We start from the raw sequence: 22808 nt of genomic DNA, 5'->3' as shown, positions 1-22808 counted from the left end.
CCATCTGTCTTTACACTCCTACCCAACTGCTATAGCTGATTTTGCTCCCCTTTGTTTGTGTCTTTGATCTTACTTTGATTGCCTCCTTCAGCTGTTTGAGTTCATTAACTTTTTTGCACTGGTTTTGTAATCTCTTCATTACAGATTAAGGTAAGTCCACTGTGTCAGAACCGATCGGGAGGCAGGACTCAGACGCAGAGCAGGTTGATAGAGTGACAGTTTATTTCATACAGAGTACGAAACAAAATCCAAAGACTAAAGACGCTGCAAAAGGAGGAAAACAGAGCGATCAAAAACTAACTGAGGCCCGACACGGGAACAAAAAAGAGCTCTAAAGAAAAATCACTCACACGAGGTAAAACGGTGATCACAAACTATGGCTATGGACACTGCTGGTATGACGACGTAAGTTGACACACTGGAACAAGACAAAGGGAGATGCAGGCTATAAGAACACATGGGGAGGAAAAGGGAACCGGTGGCCACAATCAGGAATCAGGGGGACAAGGAACCTGAAATGAGAGGAGAGTTAAACTTCAAAATAAAACAGGAAGTCACGAAAACCGACGTGGAGACAGGACAAAGACGCAACTAGACATACAGGTGTGACACACTGCAAATCTGGGGGTTTGCCATGTTGTATTGTAATACGGTGATGAATGTAATTATGTTCTTTTGTATTATCATCCCCATCATTTCAGCAACAACAAACTTACACGGAGATCAGAAGAGTGCCTCTCCGACTGTCCGAGCGTAGTGTGAAAACGTGTGGGAGTAGAAAATTTACAGAGAGCGTAAGTAATAGAAACTATATTATATATCATATGTGTGAAACTCAAGGCCCGCGGTCCATATCCGGCCGGGCATGCAATTATATCCGGCCCGCGAGATCATTTTATATTATTGTTACTAATGGCCCGACGATATGAAGCGCTGATAACACGATAAACTCCAGATCCCATAATGCAGCGCTTCAGCTGCCTTGCCGAGCGCTTTCCACGGCAATCCGGTCAAGTGCCTGTTTCTGCAAGTTATTGCGAAGCTAGTCCCTCATGATGCCGAAGACAAAAGTTGATTCTGAAAACAGAGCCTTTGGTCAAACCGTAAACCGAAGTAAAGGTTTAAATCACCGGCAATTTCAGTCCTTTATGCGGGACATAGATTCAGAGTTTGCCGACATTCCTTATCATAGAGAGGTGCGTTGGCGAAGTCGGGGAAAAGTTCTCAACAGAGTTTTTGAGCTCAGCAACTAAATCAGTCAGTTCATGGACAGTAAAGGCAAAGACTCCACCGTTTTGCGGGATGAAAAGTGGAAATGTGAGTTGGCGTTTCTGGCTGACATAACCGCACGTCTCACTGCCTTAAACCTCCAGCTCCAGGGACGTGACCGCATGATCACTGACATGTATGATGCAGTGAAGCTGATATTATGGGAGACACAAATGCAACAGTGCAACTTGCCCCACTTTCCCTGTTGCCAAGTAATGCTGAACCAAGTTGGCACAACGGTGTTCCCAAATACGCACTTTGCTGATAAACTGAGCGCACTGCGCACGGAGTTCGCACGGCGCTTTGGTGATTTTGAGGAACAAAAAAAGAATTTCGAGTTGTTTCGCAACCCATTTACCGTCGACGTGGAAACTGCACCTGTGCAGATTCAGATGGAGCTGATTGAGCTGCAGTGTGATGGGACACTTAAGACAAAGTACGACACTGTTTATTCACTCCAGTCCCGCCGCAATGTCCCAGCTCCGTCTACATGCGGCTCGAACCTTGTGCATGTTTGGTAGCACATATCTGTGTGAGAAGCTGTTCTCAGTGACGACAAACAAAAAAGCACACAGGAGTCGTCTCACTGATGAGCACCTTCAGTCCATCCTGAGAGTCTCCACAACACGGGACCTCGCGCCAAACATAAACCAACTTGTTGGCAGAAAAAGAAGCCAAGCATCCAGCTCTGACATAATGACATAAAAACAAAGAAACTCAAATGTTTTGATTTGTTATTTTAATGTTTACTTAAAGCACAAGCACTGTCACAATTTTTATTTATTTTTTCAGGCGTTTTTTTGCAGCATGTTCATATTTCTAACTTGTATAATTTTGACTGGATATATTTTTATGGAGAATATAAGTTATTTAAAGTTTAAGTTAATTTATTCCAGAATAACATTCCGGTCTGTATTTATATTTATGTTAAAAGAAACATTACGTTTTAGTGTCTTCAATAAATGTTTATTCGGTTCGGCCCGCGACCCAAAGTGTGTTTTGAATTTTGGCCCCCTGTGCAATTGAGTTTGATACCCCTGTTATATATTATGGAGGTTGAAAAGATTAAAAGAAGAGGGGTTTTGTATTTGGCAACTGTTAAGATTTTGGGTTGATTAGATTTGAATGTTGTGAATAATGTGAACGACACATTGCAAACTAAAGAACTGAGGGATCAATTTTCCTTAATCGTCACTGAATCCTGAACCCAAATTGTTAGGTTTATACTTGTCACGGGAGCGAGTATAGAGTTACCCAATTAATTTGTTGCCCCAAAAAGACAATTCACGACGTGAGTCCCGTGGCTCAACGTCGGAGGCAAAAAGAGTACAGGAACTCTACAGACAGGGAAAGAGAAAGTCAGTAGTGCACACGGTCAGGCAGAGGAACTCTGCAGCGGTGACTATCGGGGAAGAAGACTAAACGGACTGAGAACCCAAGCCTGAAGGGCCAGGGTTGAAACAGAGCCGTTGATGAGTCCTCAGCGGTGTACGGCTCCGGGCAATGGGCGGCGTCTGGAGGTGGGAGCAAGAACACAACAAGCACATGGCAAAACGAAACACACAGGGGGATGACCGACGCATGAGGGAAGAAGACTTGGGGGGGGAAACAGAGGCAAAACACAGAACGGGTCAGACGAAGATCCTGACAATACGGGTACATGAAATTACAACTTATTTTGTGTATCATACGTTCTTGAAATCAATAAAAAATGCTACACACAATTGTGTATAATATCATCACGAATATTGGTATGGAAATAATACATATTACCTACCATTACTGCAAACTACTACTACCATTACTCCTGCATCCATCAACATTTACATTCTTATGGTTTCCATGTTGGTCATTCAATAATTACCGTTGCTATTTGGCTTACGTTACGTTACATTTAATGTGGTACAGCAGTGACTCTCCAAACACAGTCACAAAGAAGTAACAAAATGTTTCTTGGTGGGAAACTAATGCTTGTGAGGTCGTTAATACAATTACTGGAATACGTTGTCCTTAAAAACCCAACCCAAAGAATATTGTATTTCTACAAATAAATAAAAGACAAGAAAAATGGAGAGCGCAGCCAGATCTCCCCTAAAGTACTACACTGACTGTCCAGTCAGGCAAAAAGCGTTGCTATTTATACAAGCAAGACTGGAGGTGGTTAAAATGCCCAACACACTCTTTTCTCTCAAACCCCTCACTATCTTTTCTCTGGTGCGTTCAATGTGTGTCTACCTCTGTCAGACTCAGTCTGTGTCTATTATTTCTATAATTCTATACTTCTCTTACACGCTCTCGCACACTTTCTCTCTGCAAGTCTTCCCCGGTCAGCAGTTTGATGTGATGACCCAACACCAACAATCATCTATAATGATGGAGATGTCAGTATCACTGATGCACACATGCCCTCACACCAGGTGGGTGAATGGATAATTGGGGACCAAATGAAATATTGCACATTTAAGATGACATGGAGGCAGAGAGGGAAATGCGGTACAGGTGAGGGTGTAAAGTGTAAGGAGAGGGAGAGTGTGTGCCAGGATTTACGTAACACACCTTAAATTGGTCTAGTAAAAACTGCCTTAAACAGAAGAATGTTTCCACCATAGACCAAAATTACTGGCGTGTTTGGACTCTCCTCGTAAAATTGGATATTTAGAATTATTTTCCAATATATATCTCTAAGCAGTTGGTTTAGATTATACAACAGACTGTGTGCCATGTCCAAAGTATTGCCATAACAACCTTCAAATCTTGATTCATACCTATTAATCGGATTATGTGGTGTGTGTTAGGGGAGAATTAATCGATCTGCATACTGTGAGTCTCTCAGCAACTCTGTGTGTGACCTTTCTTGTGGACCCTGTGACCTGAACACATTTGATTGGACAACAGAAACCTCTCATGTGTAGTAAAGCTTTTATTCACATCATGAGGCTTCGTCAGATCTTCCTGCTCCTGTAAGGAACAATCTGTCCCTTTTCAGCTGAATGGAGTCATTGGACTTCTGTCTGTACTTACGGCTTGTGTTGAGGATTTCTGTATTCATATTCATAGTATTTATTACTAATTAGAATATAGAAATAATCATCAACGAGTTTAAGATACTTTGGATTTCTCACAAGGACATTATACAAATATCATTACTGAGAATAATTATACAAATGCGGTGAAACGTACAAAAGTACTGCTTGGGTTCATACAATCCGCTTTATTTTTACTAATGCATAAGGCCAGGCTTTACTGGAAGATTTCAGTAGACCATGAATTAATTATATGTTCATTATAGGTGCACCATGGAGAACATATTAGTAAGGCACCATTTAGATTTATCGAACTAGAAGATCGAACTACAGTGTTCGGACACCCTTGTGTAGGTTTTATCCACAAAAATGATTGAAACATTTTTTTAGATTAAAGTTACTTTTCATCAAACTGACACTTTATCCAGCCTTCCCTCTCCTCATTTCTCTTGTCCTTTCATGCCCTCCTTCTTTTCACGCCATCCTGCCTTCTCTGACACTTCTTTCCTCTCATCTTTCTTTCCCCTTTCTTCTCTCCCTGATTGTCTTACTTCCCTCTCTCTCTCTCTTCTCACCTCGTTATACATGCAAATTCCCAAAGGTCTTCGTTGACTCTTCTGCCTCCATTTCCTCCCCCCTCCTCCTTTTTTCATCACACTCCCTTTTTTAATTTACAGAACTCTCTTATCTCATCTTCTCGGTCAAATTTGCTGACCCCTTTTCCTCTCATTGTTGATATCGCCACCCTCACAGTCCTAGGCCCTTAATCGTTATCGCTGTGTCCTTTTCCTGCCTTTTCTCTCTCTCGGTGTCCCTTCTCATTCACTCTCCTACGTCTTTCTCTCCCCCTCTGACAAAATTAGTTGAATAGTGTCGATTAAACATATTTTATGTGAATGTCTCTTACTGCTCTCTTTGGTAGGGACATTATCCAGGTTATGTATTTCTTGCCCAGGTAAGTCCACAAAGCGTTTCCTGTAAAAACTCCTTGTTGAAATCCAGACTGACCGTCGAGGGGAAGTTCTAAATAAACACCACAGCAGTGGCCTGTTTGACAGAGATTTTAGCATCATAAGTTGTGGCAGCTGTGGAATATAATAATATTCCAGATAGCCATGAACTGCCTTTTGAGTGTTTGCTCAAGCTCAGAAACTCCTCAGGGAAGGTTTGAGCATTGGACAGTATGGACATATTGAGGTACAAACATGGGTTTCAGCGGAGTTCTGTTTTTGTGGGCACCCGGTCACGTTGATACAGAGTTGTGTTGAAGGATTTTTAAATGTTCAACTATTGTCCTCGCTCTCCTGTTTGTTCTGCTTAATAAACCCTAAATTTAGACAGGAGTAACAGCTGTTCAAGTGCAACGAGTGAACAGTGACCTTCGGCAAAATGCAACCGTTGGTCCTCCTAGAAACTTTGCTTGGATCATAAACACAAGAGATCTATGTATCGAAATTGATCAAAGGCTTACTAGGACACATACATGATTGGTTTGTGTTTTCAAAAGCTGGTGTAACAACACCAATCCCACACGCTTTTGACAGAGATTCGCCACGCTCCTCGTTGAACCGATAAACCTGCAACTACCCAGAGAACAACCGCCGTTTTTGTTTAGTGCCTTGAACTACCTTCTCCTCTTGTTTGGACTCAGTAGTTGCAAAAAGACGGTTGTATGGAAGACCAAGAGAAAATTCCTCTACTTCTCACTTGATTCATCACCTCAGTAAACATTGCAAACCTAAATAGTCCTTGAAGCAAAGTGTGCCCAGCCCAAGGCTTCATAACAACAGTCCACAAACCGATGAGCGAAGTCTATTTCTTATTTTCAGTCTATGATTCTACTCACTAAAGGCAAACAGGAAATCCATTTGTACAGGTTGCATTCTTGATTTTTGTTGGTTAACTTGACACGCTATTTCACTCTGTAGCACTTCTGCTTCCTGTTCAAGAGTCTATAAGTGAATCTAGACGTACTATTGGTCACACTCTGTATTAAGTGAACGGGGTTCGCTCATGCATCCTGACATTACCTCAAGGCACATTTATTTGTCCCCTGATAACCCCTGGTTTTCAAATATGATTCTTGCATCTTGATGTGAATTTCCTTTCTTGAATGTTCCCTGACCGTCCACTGACTCCTGGTCAATGACCTTTGACCCCATCGGATCCTTTGAGTGGTATTGGTCTGTTGTTTACAGACAGCCAATGCTGTTAGTTCCTATTGTTCATACAGTGTTGAATGTTCCTCCACAGCAGTAATGTTTGTAATGTCATGATGATGTCACTATCCAATTTTCGTCAATATCAAAACCATTGTCTGACAGCGATTTAACTTTTCAGTGACTAAAATGTTTTTGAAACTTTTTGCAGTCCTGTCGCTGACGTTGATTCTGAATTCCAACCCGTTATTTTTGTTATTTGAATCCAATGACCAATGGATGGGAGAGGGACCTAAGAGGCCAAATCAATGTCAGACTGACAGCCCTTGGGCTCAGACATTGCTTGGAAGGCATCTAATTTTGGTTGTCAAAGAATTTTTCTCTGTTAATCAAACAAGCATTATCTTTTCAACTGTTAACAAGAAGAACATAGCCTCCTTCATCTTTCAGTATGCATTTCTCAGCCGTTGCAGGACGTCTTTTTTGCACAGAATGCAGAAGATTATTTTCTGAATGTTGTCCTTTTATGTCACCGAGACTTATTTCTTAGCTTTTTTTTATCCAATAACTTCACGAAGTCGATCACTTTTTTCATGACTGGTCAATGCGTTATTGACACAGAAGAAAATGTTATGAAAAAGTAATAAAAAATTGACAGACAGTACGCTGACCAAGTTCTCAATTATTGCAAAAAAAAAAAATCTTGCAGCCAGCTTCATCTGTAGTAAACACCAGCTTTGACCAACTGAGAAATTGTTGCGCCTACTTTGCCGGTACATTTGCATTGCCAATGTCACATTTAAAGATTTGATTAGAAAGTTTAAAAGAACACAACAAAGTATGAACTGAATAAGAGTGTGGGAATGTAAAGCTTTATTTCATAGTGAATAAAATTGCAATAATATTATTACTATTGAAAGAGGAACTTGTGAAAAGAGAAAATGACTGCTGTACAAAAGGAGGAAAATGTATTGATGGGAACATGTTTTTGGTTATCTTTTTACTGGATTCAATTCAAGTGATTGACAGATAGCACCTGGCTAGCATTTTTTGGAAGGGCATGCCCAGTTTTAAATGACAGCTTCTCAAATAGTTCAGTGTAACAAACCATTTTTACCACTTACTAGATACAAGAAATGGGTCCTTGTGTGTGTTTTTTGTTCCATATTGAGTATATATATTTTTTTCAGACTGAAGAATGAAAGACATTAGAATAAAATGCGGGTTTAGTGGCTTGTCTGTGTGATAAGGGACTGGTGGAATATTGCACGACTGTACATGCAATTCATTCATGTTTAATTAAAGAAATATCAGCCATCCGGCTAATGAGACAAAATATGAAGATTGATTGTTTTACACTAAAAGCTGCTTTTCAAGATTCCTCTGTGAAAGGCCACACAGACCAGGTCCATCAGTAAAATAAGTGACAACGTTGTTTAATCAGAACCAAAGGATATTTATTCTCAACAAATCAAATCACAAAGTATTTGATCGAATAGAGACCTTAAGTGTATCACTCAACAGCAGTGGCAACTTGTGGAATTATTTTTTGGTAGGGCCATCCAACCAATTTCAGCAAACATCCCAGTATGATTCAATGTAAAAAAAAATTAACATTTTTTCCAACACGTCAACATCAATTATATTAATACAATTCAGCATTTAATGAAACAAGATAATCTAATAGAATGTGTAAGTATGTATATAAATAGAAAGATGCCCCTGTGAACAGTTTCTTGTCAAAACTCCCAATCCGTGTCTTGAGGAAAGACCAACTAAAAATCCCCACAAAACTTCACAAAACCATCTATTTTGGATGAAATGTGCCTTTTTTCATCCACCTTATCGTTGGGTTTCCTCACCCAGAGCCTGTGTCCGTCGCAGATGGGTAGCAATGTTAACTTTACCGAACACAGCTGGATCGACAGAGTTGTCAGTGTGTGTCCTTATGTTTTCTTTTTTTCAAAAAGAGTGCTCCATGTCCTGTACTCCCGTATCTGTCCATGCTGGATCTTTTCCCCAGCATGGGAATCAAAATATGGTTTTAGCACGCCAGTCCGTAGTCTGATTGTGAGGTCAGGCTGATCTGAGTCCAGTTGTTTTACCTCTAGTTTCTCCGCCAAAGTTCTTCTCTCAAATGGGTCTTGGAAGAGAGAGTTTGCGTTGGGTCTTCTTGGAAGAATGCTACTCGTGCTCGCCTAGTCATGTTGTTAATAGGGTGCCTTGTGGGACTAGCCCCGACCAGAGCGCAGCCTCGGGGCCAAACGACAATGGCCCATGGCTGAATCTGTTTTATCTGGGGTCAAGGGTCTGATGCGGTTTGGCTAGTTGTGCCACTCATTTATGTCTTACATCAGTAATTGGCTAAACTGCTTTGCTGTGAAGGGAAGCATAGATTTTGCACAGTTATTATTTTACAAATACAAGGGGTCAAATGAGTATTGAACACGTCACAATTTTTCGCAGTAAATATATTTCCAAAGGAGCTATTGACATGAAATTTTCACCAGATGTTGGTAACAACCCAAGTAATACATACATACATACAAAGAAACCAAAACAAGTAAGTTGAACACGCTTACTGATATTTAATACCAACAAAGGCTTTTGTACAAAGTAATGACAGCTTCAAGACGCCTCCTGTATGGAGAAACTAGTTGCATGTATTGCTCTGGTATGATTTTGGCCCATTCTTCCACACACAGTCTTCAAATCTTGAAGGTTCCGTGGGCCTCTTCTATGAATCTTGATCTTCAGTTCTTTCCACAGATTTTCAATGGGATTTAAGTCAGGTGATTGGCTGGGCCATTCTAGCAGATTTATTTTCTTTCTTTGAAACCAGTTGAGAGTTTCCATGGCTGTGTGTGTTTGGGATCATTGTCTTACTGAAATGTCCACCCTTGTTTCATCTTCATCATTGTAGATGGCAGCAGATTTGCCCATTCATCAACTCTTCTGATTATTCTTTTCAGAAATCTTGCGAGGAGCACCTGGTCGAGACAAATATATGGTGAAATCATTGTCTTTCCACTTCCGTATTATGGCCCCAACAGGGCTCACTGGAACATTCAGAAGCTTAGAAATGCTCCTATAACCAATGCCATCATTGTGTTTTGCAACAATTAGGTTGCAAAGGTCTTGAGAAGGCTCTTTGCTTTTACCCATCATGAGATGTGTCTTGTGTGATACCTGGGCAATGAGACCTTTTTGTAGGCCATCAGTTGGGACTGCACCAGCTCATATTCATTTGCACTGGAAAGGGTCTGGATTGTTTTTTAATTACTGATAGTTTTCAGCTGTTGTCTTGGCTTTCTATACCTTTTTGTACCTCCCTTTCTTCGTGTTCATTACTTTTTCCCCGGTGTCATTTCCCGTTATTACACATAACCCTTTCTGAAATCTCGTGCCCATATACTGTCCTACATTTTCGACAGCAGTTACATCTGTACGTCCTGCGTCGTCCATGTGTCATTGATACATTCAGTATGGTGTTTAAGTAGTCAGCTTCCTGTCCTATCAACTATTGCGCAACACATGTTATGACTGAAAAGCGAAACACTGTCATGGCCATTTTGAACGCTTTTACGATTCTGTTTCTTCACACTGCTCACCACCCTTTTTGGCACTTCTGCAAGTTAAGATGTAAATATTTTCAACTCCTTGACCGTGCATTAGAAACTCTTTACGAGTCCATAAATCATTTGACATCATTTTGTGTTTTAGCGTTTTATAAGCCTGTTCAAAATGATTTTCAGCTCTAACAAATAGCTGGCTGTCATTCTTTTGTCCATGCTCCACATTTAGAATAACGGTATAATCGCTTCTCATTTGTCAAACTCTGAGCCCTTTGTCTCGAGAACAGATGGCCGATGGGACATTTCTGCCTTGTAAGGACATTGATAGTCGCTCGGTGTAGCGACAGATATTCATAATGTGTTGGAGAAATGAGTTGAATGACGGCGACGCCCGCGGTGTAACAGGAGACATTAAGACGCTTTTCAGAGATAATCGGTTTTCCAGTCATCGGATGAATGGGCCCACTGTATCGCTCCTGAGTTCTTCCATACAATTTATGTTTATGGCTGTTCTCTCTGTTACCCCCTCTTCTGTCTCCACTTAATCTCTCCATTCAGCGAACAGTTGACACATCAGCCCCTGCGCCAGACAACACAGCTTGGTATGTTGGTGATCGCAGCATTGGGTGACTGGCTTAGTTTAAAGGCATTGGTTGGTAATATTTCAAAACATTTGCTATTGCTGTTGAATCCATAATTTTCTGGCTTGTTTGTGGTTTCGAAAATTTGTGATTGAAGCTGATGAAATGGCTTTCAAATGTTCATCCTTTGGCTGTGAAGAAAACAGATAGAAAAGAAATCAGTCATTACATGTACACCGTAATAGTAAAAAAGATGAGTGAGAAAAGGGAGTGAAATTTGCAGAGGTATGGAAGTTCAGGTCGCGGTCTCGGCCAATGTATTGGAAAAAAAAGGCGGAATTACGCCAAAAAAATCTACACAGGACTTTTCTTTTTGGATTTATTTTGCTAATGGATCCTGTTCTAATCCTGTACAGGATCAAAAACTTGAACCTCTTCTAGCGCAAGTTCCCCAGAAAAACGGCAGATCTGTTCCTCATGAAGGAGCAACGTTTGTTAGATTAACCGTTAAAGATCTGTTATCACATCATGATGACGTTCCGCGAGCAAGGAAATCAGGTTCATGCTCGCGCGTAAATCAAACATCCACGAAACTTGATGATACGTCTCTACGGCTATTGTTGACAAATCTATTTGTGTGGGTTGTACTTTTGAATGGTGTCATATATGGTAGTCCAGTGCGCTTGCGCATCTACGGTGGGTTATACGGTAGTTGATGTTATGCCTGTAAAGGGAGACCATTTAAATCAACTAAGAAGCCTCTAATGCATTTATTTATTTTAAATTCATCTCATAGCACTTGATTTTTTAGCTGTATACATTTACTTTGACTACAATGATGGTAATAATTTAATGAATAAGCTTCAAGTGAACATGGGGTTGTGTTTGTGAGTGTAGTATAGAGAACTTAAAAAAACGTTAAAAAAATCCTGTAAAATTTGCTGATTTGTGTTTTTCTTTTTATAAATTATTATTGCTTAAGGAGCAACCTGTGAATTTGCAGTTCTGTTTTAGAATAAATGGTTGGAAATCAAAGCTTTTTAATGCTGTTTTTTTTTTTTTATCCGATTCATCGATTAATCAAAGAAATAATCGACTGATTAATTGATTATCAAAATAATCGTTAGTTGCAGCCCTACATAATGTCCGAAAGTTAATTACAATGTTTCGAAATAAATTGACCGATTAATCGATTATTAAAATAATCGTTAGTTGCAGCCCTACATAATGTCCGAAAGTTAATTACAATGTTTCAGTCCTACCATGTCAGGAAGGCGGGTGTGGCAGAGGCAGGACTGAAACGCAGACTTCAAAACAAAATACTTTAATAGTCAAAATCCAAACGATCAAGACAAAGAGGGCAAAACGCAGACGGGGACCGGGGACTCAGAAGGTAGAACATGTGACAATAACAATGACGTGACAAGAGAAACACATGGCTTAAATACACTGGGAGGTGCAGGTGAATGGACACAGGTGGAAACAATCAAACAATCACAGGGGATGACAGGACGAGGCAGAAAACTACAAAATAAACCCAAACCGTGACATACCGGCTTTCTGGCTGCCCAAAGAATATTATAAATCACTAAAATTAAAGAAACTACCCATAATCAGTGACACCACTGCAACCTTTTGATGTACATTATTACGAAACAGCATAAATGACTAAAATAAACCATAGAAAATGGGAGTGTTTCTCTTACAGGTTCATTGACAAAGCAACCTACTTTTAACACAAACACTTGCTGTGGCTCTACATCTGTGCTTCCAGGCTGCAATAGTCTCATAATTCTCAGGGAAGTGTTAACAGCCTCCTTTAGTTTCTAACTTTCTCACCATCTCCCACCTCTGCTTACCACCTTTTTTCCCCAGTCTTGCACACATTCTCTGGTCCCCCTTTTTTACCTTCTACTTTCTTGAGGGTTTCTAATAAAAACCTGAAAAGGCTTTTGAGATGAAGTTTTTTTCCTATTCAGTCATCCCGTCGCAATTCACCATGAAAGACGACCAAGTTACACAGGGAGATCATTTCTATTATGAATAAATAGCTTTAAACAGCATTTCTTTAGTCATTAGATATGTTGCGCAATAGTGCAGAAAGTATACTTCCCTGGTGTAAATGGTAAATGGACTGTACTTGTATAGCGACCTTTAACACTACATGACATCATTCACCCATTCACAACCCATTCACACACTGATGACAGGATTTATACCAGGGGTATTCAACTAAAATGTTAAGAGGTCCAGTTAGAGAAATTTTCTTGTAGCAAAGGTCCAGAAGATCATGTCGTCTAACTATTTAGTGTGATATATTTAAGTAGCCTAGTAGTTGTATAAACATCTGCATATAATCAATACCTTTCAAATCAAAGGAATTCGGTACGATTAAAACACTTAACAATATTTATTATCATGTAAAATAGAACTGGACTTGTGTGACTGCAGATATGTATAATGCTCTCTCATGAACTAAATAAAAGTAGGGCTGCATTTTTAAAATAAAATAAATACAAAATGAAAATGGTGCATGTAATAATAATCAAAGTGCTTAACTTCAGAAAAAATAAAGGGAGGAAAAGCTTAAATGTCCCCGTTTCTGTTTCAGTCTCTGTTCTGTTTCAACGATTTTACAGATAATAAATCTTAACACATCTTAACAATTTAACAGTTTTAGAGCATTAGTCTTGCATCCCACTCCCCCACTTTGTTGGTCAGTGGAAGAATTGAGCTCTAGCTTGTCCTGCCAGGACTTTAAACCTGGGCTTGAATGGAGTCAGGGCCATCCGCATGCACATGTGGAGGTGCTCATTGGTGAGCCTCGAACAATATTTATTTTTGATGATATTCATCGTGGAGAAAGCTGCCTTACAGTTGTAGGTGGAGCCAAACATGGTCAAGATGTATATGGCAACTTTCCTCAGACCTGGAAAAACTGTCTCAGGGACCGTTTGGAGCCGGAAAGTGGAAGGGTCAGTTCTTAGAAACTGCTCTCTCAGGGACACATCTGCTTGGAGATCAACCAGTTGCATCTGGAGAGGCCCAGGATTTACCCATTTAAAGTGCTGTGTGACTTCCTCTGAAAACCCCCTGACATCCATGATGATAAATGGGTTCTGAATGAACATGGTGAGCTGCTGTCCAAAAAGCTGAAGCTGTCAAAACGGTTGCTGAAGTTTACGATCAGCTTATCAATGAAGTCAACAAAAGAAGACATCTCTCTGTCCCTGTTCCTGCACTGCTGGGAAGTGTGCACAGTCTCCCTGCAGGTCTTCCTTGGACAACAAGTTTCTTTTGAAAGGAGCGGACAGCGGTCATCAGTTCACAAATTGAATTGTCCTTGCCCTGTAGCCTCAAATTCAGTTCATTCAGATGTGCAGTGATATCAACCAAAAAGGCCACATTATCCATCTGTTTCTCATTTACTAAAAAGAGAAAACTGCGTTGCCTTCTGATGTCTTAGCTCTGCCAAAAAAGATGCTACTTCTCTCCTGATGGACCAAAAGTGCGCGCTAAGACCTTCCCTTTGCCAAGCCATCTCACATTATTGTGCAGCAAAAGATCATCAGCATTGGCATCAACTTCTGAGGAATTCCCTCAGCATGCGATGCTAGGTGGAAGAGGATGCCCTGAGAAAATTGATCATTTTCATCATTGTATTCATCACTTCAGCATGCTCATCTGACAGGGAGGCACAGAGGACAGATGGACTTGTTTAGCTTACAGAGTTATCTGATTCAGGAGATGGACATTTGTGACTGAAAGGATTGGGAAAGCGCCTTTAGTGCTGCTGTAGACTGTAGCTGTGTCTCAAAGTCGCTAGGATGCATCCTTGTGGCCTCCAGCCTTCAAGGTAGACCTGGGCTGGTCCTCCAACAACCGCATAGTCTGAACCGAGCGGGCTCCGAAATGCGACAGTCTGGCCTACTGGGGCACTTCCTGCTTGCGTCATCAGCTTTACCTCCACTGCTGCCGTTACCTATTGCGCTTGACAGTAAAAGCACAGATAAAGAAGATAATCTTCCGATTTAATTTAGGAAGATATTCTTTTCCTCCGGATCATGATGTATTTCAGGCTGAGAGAAGAACTTTTGTTATTTTAAATTCAAATTAGTTAGACCATGTTCTTTCAGTTAAAATTAATAATGCAACCTCAAGACAGAAGAGATTCCATCAATACTAGCAATAAAAACCACAACTGCAAACACATTTATTAACTTGTATGCAAGTGGGGCTGTCCCAATATGCGATAAAATGACATATTGCACCCTGGCTGAAATCGCGTGCAACAATTTTTGGTGCTGCGATATTCATTTTACATATAAATGAACGTCACAAACATTTAATTTGATTGCGTTGTCTCAATCCTGTTTCCTTGTGAAAAGCGGGGGCGGGGCTTAGGCGCACACACACACAGATACAGAGCGCACACGGACCAGTGAAGAGACCGAGTGAACCCACAATGTTATAACGTGTTATTTTTTGTAACATCTACAGCCATAGCCGGTAAGATAATCAAGTCCAAGGCACAATATTCGGCTTAAGTTTGGGAGCATTTTGGCTTTAAGCCGAATGAGAGAGTGGAGCCAAACAACGTGAACGAGCCAGTATGCAGACTTTGTTTAAAAACAGTGGCGACGAAAAGAGGAAACAACAAAATTTAAAATTCACTTAAAAAAAAAAAAACACCATCCTATCCAGTGTATAAACCTTGGAAGGACAACACCAACAACTGCAGCTTCCAGACAGTTATCTGTTACAGATGCCTTTTCCTGCTCCCCTTTCTCTTCGATGCAAAAATAAACATGATAGCGAGAAATAGCGCACATTCACGGATAGCGTAACTCGCTATATAGCCAAAGAGATGCAACCATTAAACACGGTTGAAAAACCAGCATTTAAAAATATGCTGCAAACATTTGACAAACCGTACGAATTGCCAAAGAAAATGCCGCTCTCAAAATGCCATTCCCTCCTTGTACAATAAAGTAAAAGATGACATTCTTCATGTGGTAGCGCTCGAATATGACACCTTACCTTATATGACCAAATAAGTGTGAAATCTCAGTGTATTCATAAAAAAGCGAGAAAATGTAGTATTTAAACCAACAGTGAGAATACCAAAGCATACAGTGTTTCCACCACCATTCAATTTGGTCTCAAGAGGTTATAATTCTACAATTATCCACTATGGATGAGTATCGTTTGGGGTTTTCCTTATACCAGTGCTAAAACGATACTTATAAAACATAACAGGGCCTAAACAGTGCCTAAAACAATACTTGTTTTCCCATTATTTTACTTCAAATTATGGACAATACATGAACTGTTAACAGTCTCTGTAAGTATGGAGTATGTATTACTTCATTGGAATTTTGGGAATATTAATCATTTAATTTATGGTCATTGTGCAGGAACTAAAGATATGTAACTTGTATTGAACACATTTATGTTGGATTGACGCTCCTTGTGTATCTCCATGTATTGACGTCGTGATTGCAGTAGGTGCAACACAGAAGAGCTGCATTAGACACAAGAGGATATCGTTTATCTGCCGTGTGACAGAATGTAGTAATTGTATATGATGTTGACGCATTGCAGCATAAAATAAACACAAAACGAAAAGAATCAAATGATCTCCTGTCATGCGAGGAGGAAAATTAAGTCACGTGTCTGCAGCTTAATACGGCTCATTGACAAAGAACACCGAAGCAACGCCGCCACACCCTCCGTTTACAACTTGGAACTGCTGCTAGCAGACACTTCCCTGACACTGGATGATTCCTGAGCTACCAAACTTTTCAGTTAAGGCACGTTTACACAGCCGCGGTGCGAATTATTTGCGCTGCGAGTATCAGAGCGTCCTGCGTCTCTTTAAAACCATATGAATGATTTCAAACGTAATCTTCAATGAACCACATGACCATAGAAATATAACAAATTTCCATGACTTTTCCAAAACTTTTAGGATTTTATTTCTTTCCATGACTTTTCCAGGCCTGGAAATGACCATTTTGAATTCCATGACTTTTCCAGGTTTTCCATGACCATACGAACCCTGTTGGAGACCAAATACATACCAGAGAACCACACTGTGGATGTTCTCCCTGAAGCCCTTTAGTCTGCGTTAGCAGACTGGGAATTTGATGAGCGTAAAATGGCCTGTATAATAACAGACAGCGGTGCTAACATTGTGGCTGCCATACGTATTCTTGGCTGGCCATGGCTCCATTGCTTTGGACACACTCCATTTGGCGGTTTCCCATGGACTGGATGGTGAAAAGGATCGTGCAGCGCGTGCAATGGGACTTTGTAGGAATCTTGACAACACCTTCAACCCGATCTGGCTAAAGAAGAGAGTTGAGGAAGGCACAAACTGAAACCAATGTCCTCCAACACAATCTTGTACTGGTGAGTGAAGATAATTGGTGTTATATAACAACAAGTTATTACCAAGTAAATTATTTGTGAAGATACTACTAGTAAAAGTAGTATTTGTAGAATAAACATACTAATGAAAAAAACACAAAAAAAAAAACAATGCAATATTTTTCACAGGATGTCGCCACACGATGGGGTACCAAGCAACAAATGATAGAATGAGTACTAGAGCAACTCCCAGCCATAAGACGTGTCCTGGTTGAAGATCAAAAACATGGCCACCTCAGCCCAACCTGGCAGGATGTTTCTGTGTTGGAATCCATTAACGCAGCAATGAAGCCAGTGGCTGATTTCACGGATGTCCTCTCAGGGGAACAATACGTCACCATGTCCTCAGTAAAGCCTGAGCACTGACAAGACATCGTGGTACCATGGAGGATGTGGAGGTCTTGGATGATGTCAAAGGAAAGCTCTTGCAAGAACTACTAGACATGAACGAGGGCGGAGGAAAAGGAGAACGTGCCAGTGCTGGAGGTAAAGCTGCAGGGTGAAATGAAGGATCTGAATATGAACCGCCAGCCACCAAGAAGAAGAGGCTGTGTAACCTTCTCCAGAGAAGAACTCTACTTTGTCACCAGACTCGGGCATCGGTTCAAAAAAAAAAAAAGAGTGCAGGCTGACCAAGTTTCTCCAGGAAGAAGCAGTTGATGCATGTGATATTGTGACAGCCCTATACGCAAGTACTTTTTCTTTTTATTGCATAGGATAGGAGCAGTGGTGTAGTCTACGTTATACGCCGCATTAGGGCTGCACGGTATGGCCAAAAATCTGTATCACAGTATTAAGAAAGATTTTGACGGTATACCGGTATATCATGGTTTTGCTTGTTCAAGTAAACACATTAATTCATTGATCCCGAAAAGGCTCAATGTTCCTCAATGATGTCTAAGAATAAAATCTGCCGCCTGCCGAAGAGCAACATCAGTTGTTAAGGCGTAACACCGGTATGAACGGTACGTGAGGAATGACACAGCTACAGTAGCCGAATGTCACAACACACTTGCTTGATGTTTGACTGATTGGAAAATTGTTGACTTGCTAGTTTGTCATAAACAAAGTAAGTTTAGCCGCTACCAAGATATAGCGTTAGTGATGTTAGCAAGCTTGTTATAACATGCTCGGACATTGATGCTAGTATTTAGTGCTCTCACGTCGGCTTCTTTGTAATGTTTTGGTGATCGCTACAGAGTGAGATGTTGTCGGGTAAACGCTACGGCCAACCGTGCAGCGGATAGCGTTACAGATGCGCTGTCTACCGTCGGCGAGGTTGGAGATAAACCATCGCAGAATTTTTTTAACGCAAGAAGTTGGATGTGTGGCGTGAGTGCGTGTGAAAACATGCAAACGCGTGTATCACAGGGGGAAACCGTGAGAGTTGGCAGAGAGAACAACGTTCCTAACATAGTCAAACATCAAGCAACACAAGACAAAGCAAGACCGCAAATAAGTTATTAGTTACCAGAATAGTCCAGCAGAAATATCTACATAATAACCTACAATTTCACAAAATTATACCAAATAATACACACTCAATGCAATAGGCTACATGCTGGTGGAGCCCGAGCGTGGATCTTGACCTAATTGTTTTTATTTTTAGTTAAGGAAATATGAATGTGAGAATATCAAACTCTATATGCAAGTAAATGAAGCATTGTTTATCCCACAGACAGTCAAACAGACACCAAGTAAAAAAGGAAAACTTACAGGTGTTTCAGTCTCGCCGAACAGAAACTGGCAGCAGGTGTTGAGGCCGTCCTGTGGTTCCGTCCTCTGAGGCCAAACACTGCGTCTGAGATCCCGTTGGTATTCCACCGAGCAACGGCGCTCATTAGGTGAACTTGAGGGGGCTGTTCTGCACAACGGGGACCTGAGTAAAGGAAAAACTTTAATGCCAATTTGTCTTGATAGCTCAAGCACACAGCTGGTACACGTCACGGAAAACCCTTCATCTTGAGCTACAACGTAACCAAGTACATTTGATCCAATACGGAACTTGAGCCAACATTAGCTTATTTCTTTTTAAGCTACTTTATACTTATATACCAATACATCTCATAGGACAGAGGTCACCAACCTGCACAGTGGACCATCTTTCAAGGTAAACGCCTCTTATCTTGGAGCTTGAGTGATAAATGGAAAATAAAAAATGTGGTAATATATAAAATGTGCATCACGCCCCATTACACCCTTTCCCTGCAGGGGGCTGAACATAGTCTGCAGACCTCCCCCTCGGTAATTCATCAATGGCTAAATCCCCCAAAAAGGAAACTGGTTCCTTTCTGTGTAGACGGACTCATTTCCGTCACCAATTATTCTTCTCGTGAACACTTGTAACACATAAGACATTTGTCACTCAGACTGTTACAGTACTTTCATGATGGTGATCAAGTCTTCAAACTAGACAACTGCTGCTAGTTTTGTGTCAGTTCACCAGATAGCGAGGCGTGGAAGACCACTCGCAGATAGAAAATACATGGAGTCGTTTGTTTAAACATCTGAGCAGCTTTTCTCTGACTTTTATGTTCAGATGCTTCGGTTGATGCTGTAATAGAAAATACTTTATTCTTACTTCAATACAAACTGGCCTTCTTTGATGTTTACTCTTTCATGTTAGACTGCAGCTACATGTTAGATGTTTCCATTTTCCACAAATTTGGGGCAGACTGAAGGTCTGCATAAGAGTTTAAAAGTCTCATAACAGGAATAATGGAAATAACGTTAACAATTGTCTTTATTCTATAATTCCATCAATATAGCAAACTATAATTTTGAGATGTAAAACTTTATAATGAAATATGTATAAGCCCTGATATTAACCAGAAGGTATCTTCACTGGCAACAAAACATCACTGGAAAGCTGTAAGAACAAGATATGTTTGAGGAGCCTTCCAGAGACTTGATGCAGAGCAGCACAATAATCTGCTTCTCTCATCCTGAATTACTAATGTATTTCCATTTACATGTTATCAGGGGAGAGCGCGAACGCAGTCCCCCACTACCAGAAATTATGCAATCGAGATTCCCACATTTGGGGAATTCGCAGAGGTCAGCTCAACCGGAGTGCAATGGCTAAGCCTCGCCCTGGGTGAACCACCTTCTTGATCATGGTATCTCCCTTGCCAGGTAAGTATGAGTTGTACACATCAGAGTCAGGGCAGTCTTTCACACACACACCAAGCTGACCGATGGTGCCGACCATCACGACAACAACAAACACACACTAGAAGAGCTCCAAGAACCTGCAGGAAGTTCATGTAGAGTAAAGTCGTATTCACCAGGGGGGACAAAGATAATATACGTTTTACTTGATAAACGATGCTCTCATTTCCCATGATGCAATGCTGTATTTTCAAAAGAAAAGACAACCTAAAATCGCCAGCTGCATCTATTTATCTCCAACAAATGTGTGACAATTCAACAGAAGGTTCACATGAGACAAAGCAAAACTGCAATCGAAAGTGATTTGTTCCTCGTCTGGAATTCAAAAGGAAAGAATAAAATTACAAATGCGTTCTTTCATTTCAACCACTTCCTGTTCCTTTCTTTACTGCTTGTGCTCTAATGACACACTGCCACCTATTGGTCTGGAGTAGTAATCACACTACATGTTCATCAAATATAAATACAATTCAACTAAGAACTGGACATGATTACCTCCATAATGACTGATTGTTGTGTGTTACATTAGATACAGATCAGCCAAATTGGGGAAATTACAACTAATTGGAAATTAATCTTTTTGATCATAGCACGGTAACAGCAATAACAATCAGCGCTCCTCTGTCTCCCTCTGTGCTGTTCGGAAACGAGGCATACATTACAGCCCATCAACGATTTGAATCAATGTGAATAGTTACGTGAATGAACGAACATGTCCTCCCTACATGGAGAATTCAGTTATTTCTTAATAAACCTCTGACATTCTGTCTTGATGCAGTACATCCACTATCACACCAACGCACACTTACTGGGGAAGTTGTCTTAGACACGTTTGGGGGGGGTGCACCGTTCCTGGAGGTACTGCAATACCAGGTCGATGCGTGGAGTGGACGGAGCAAGCCCCTATTCCATCTCCCTATTCCAAAAATCAATTTAATATATGGTCCCCGGGTAGGGGACGTATCAGATATTAAACTGATAAGAACAGATACTACACTTGATCTTAGCCAAAAGGCCGAGAAGCGATAGCGACATCGTGTCGGAGATGAGGAAGTCATTCCCCTCACTGACACTCTCACGGATGGTTTGCGGAATGAACTACAACTGTGTTAACCCCAAATAAAACAACAAAAGTGTAAATAGCAACAAAGTATCACTGGTACAATTTTATTTGCGACATTCACGTTAAACGTGTGTTTGCATATGCGTCTCCTTGTTTACTTCCGGACACGTGGAACGTTAGTCCAATGCGAAGTGACGTTACAACGCCGATAAATATCACGTCTAACTAGCAGACACAATTAAATATCAATTATCTTTATACGAGTATCGGTATATGCTTCCCTAAACGGCGTCTAACGAACCTCGTCCGTCTGGAAGAGAAACGTTTTAACGCTTCAAAACTCCTTCACGGTCACCAGCAGAGCGTCTCTGGTGGGAGGAGAGCGAACAGCACATTTCACGTCTCACACCGACGATGAAAACCCTCCGTGCTCCGTCTACGGAACTCACCCAGAGGACAGAAACCGCGACCACAACGGAGAGGAGACGTGTGGTTTACATTACACGTGCAGTCCACACTCAAGTTATAAGCCGCTGTAAAAGCAGGATAAGTGCGCAGTAATAACTATGAGTCCCGCTACCTCGACGGGAAAAAGCGCTGTAACAAAGGCGAACAACGTTAGCGGTGTCCACGATACCAGCACACATGTGCCTAATTAGGTTTGAGTAGAGTGACATTATTAACCTCCATTATATTACCACGTAAGCACTGCATTGGCCTGTTAGTTTAACTGAGAATTAACTAGTACAGTGTGACGGTAACTTACGTGGAGGCGAGTCCTGACGTATCGTCAACAGTCAGTTAGCCGCTTATCGCCATGTGGTCATGGAGGTGAAGCACCTTCAACTTGCAGTTATTTCAGCTTCAAGTCACTTTAGACCAAAGCTCATTAATTCACTACTTAAAACCAACGAGCCATTGATGAATACGAGTGTTGCCACGACCCAGTTTCCATTACGCAGAGTTAAAAACAAAAGACAGTTCAGTTTGATATGCTAATTAGCAGCTAGCATTAGTTGAGACAACAGTTAGCTAGCTTAATCAAAGAACAGGTGCTGCAATGAAATAGACCCTTAAATAGACGAAAACAAGTTGGCTTCGTTAGAATTGCTACCTTAATAGTGTACACGCTATTATTCCTACAAGAATGGTCTCTTTCTTGAGTCAAAGGGAACTTACTGAAAGTAGTCTCGGTGAACGCTGGTGGGCGACGTGTTCCAGTGGGAGACAGCAGCGGTGTGTTCGGTGCGCTTGACCGTGTGCACAACGAGCTTTAGCTGTTAGCAGCTAGCTTTAGCCCAATTATCTAGACACACCTTTATTTTATCCAAGTGCACATTGACATATACAACGTGTTCCTGTTAGGGAATCCTACATATTATTAAACTCACATAGAAGTGGTTATGAAAAATAAATGAATGCACACAAAAGATTCAGAACAGACAAAAACTATTAGACAAGAGAGCTCAGGGTATTTTTGAGAACCACAAGTTGGAGCTCAAAGCATAAGACTGTGCTTGATTCCATCTCTCTCT

At 40.9% G+C, this 22808-nt stretch overlaps 1 long non-coding RNA gene and 2 other non-coding genes across 4 annotated transcripts; all 3 read right to left on the bottom strand.

The window, feature by feature from the left end:
• Nucleotides 1–201: 201 nt before the first annotated feature.
• On the bottom strand, nucleotides 202–22808 carry LOC120829185 (uncharacterized). 2 transcript variants are annotated; one of them, XR_013452468.1, is made up of 3 exons: nucleotides 22453–22808; nucleotides 18756–18918; nucleotides 202–512 (listed from the first exon to the last, which is right to left on the bottom strand). It is a non-coding gene; the product is annotated as an uncharacterized LOC120829185 (long non-coding RNA). The 2 variants fall into 2 exon arrangements; XR_005713634.2 differs by lacking the exon at nucleotides 202–512 and adding an exon at nucleotides 10173–10798 and having other exon boundaries at nucleotides 22453–22541.
• Nucleotides 20019–20182, bottom strand: LOC120830116 (U1 spliceosomal RNA). Its single transcript, XR_005713849.1, has one exon. It is a non-coding gene; the product is annotated as a U1 spliceosomal RNA (small nuclear RNA).
• Nucleotides 21047–21237, bottom strand: LOC120830161 (U2 spliceosomal RNA). Its single transcript, XR_005713860.1, has one exon. It is a non-coding gene; the product is annotated as a U2 spliceosomal RNA (small nuclear RNA).

Source organism: Gasterosteus aculeatus, chromosome 1 (assembly GCF_964276395.1).
Source record: "Gasterosteus aculeatus chromosome 1, fGasAcu3.hap1.1, whole genome shotgun sequence".
NCBI classification, from domain to species: domain Eukaryota; kingdom Metazoa; phylum Chordata; class Actinopteri; order Perciformes; family Gasterosteidae; genus Gasterosteus; species Gasterosteus aculeatus.
The sequence above is the reverse complement of the archived record's forward strand: the minus strand, read 5'-3'. Positions and strand labels throughout refer to the sequence as shown.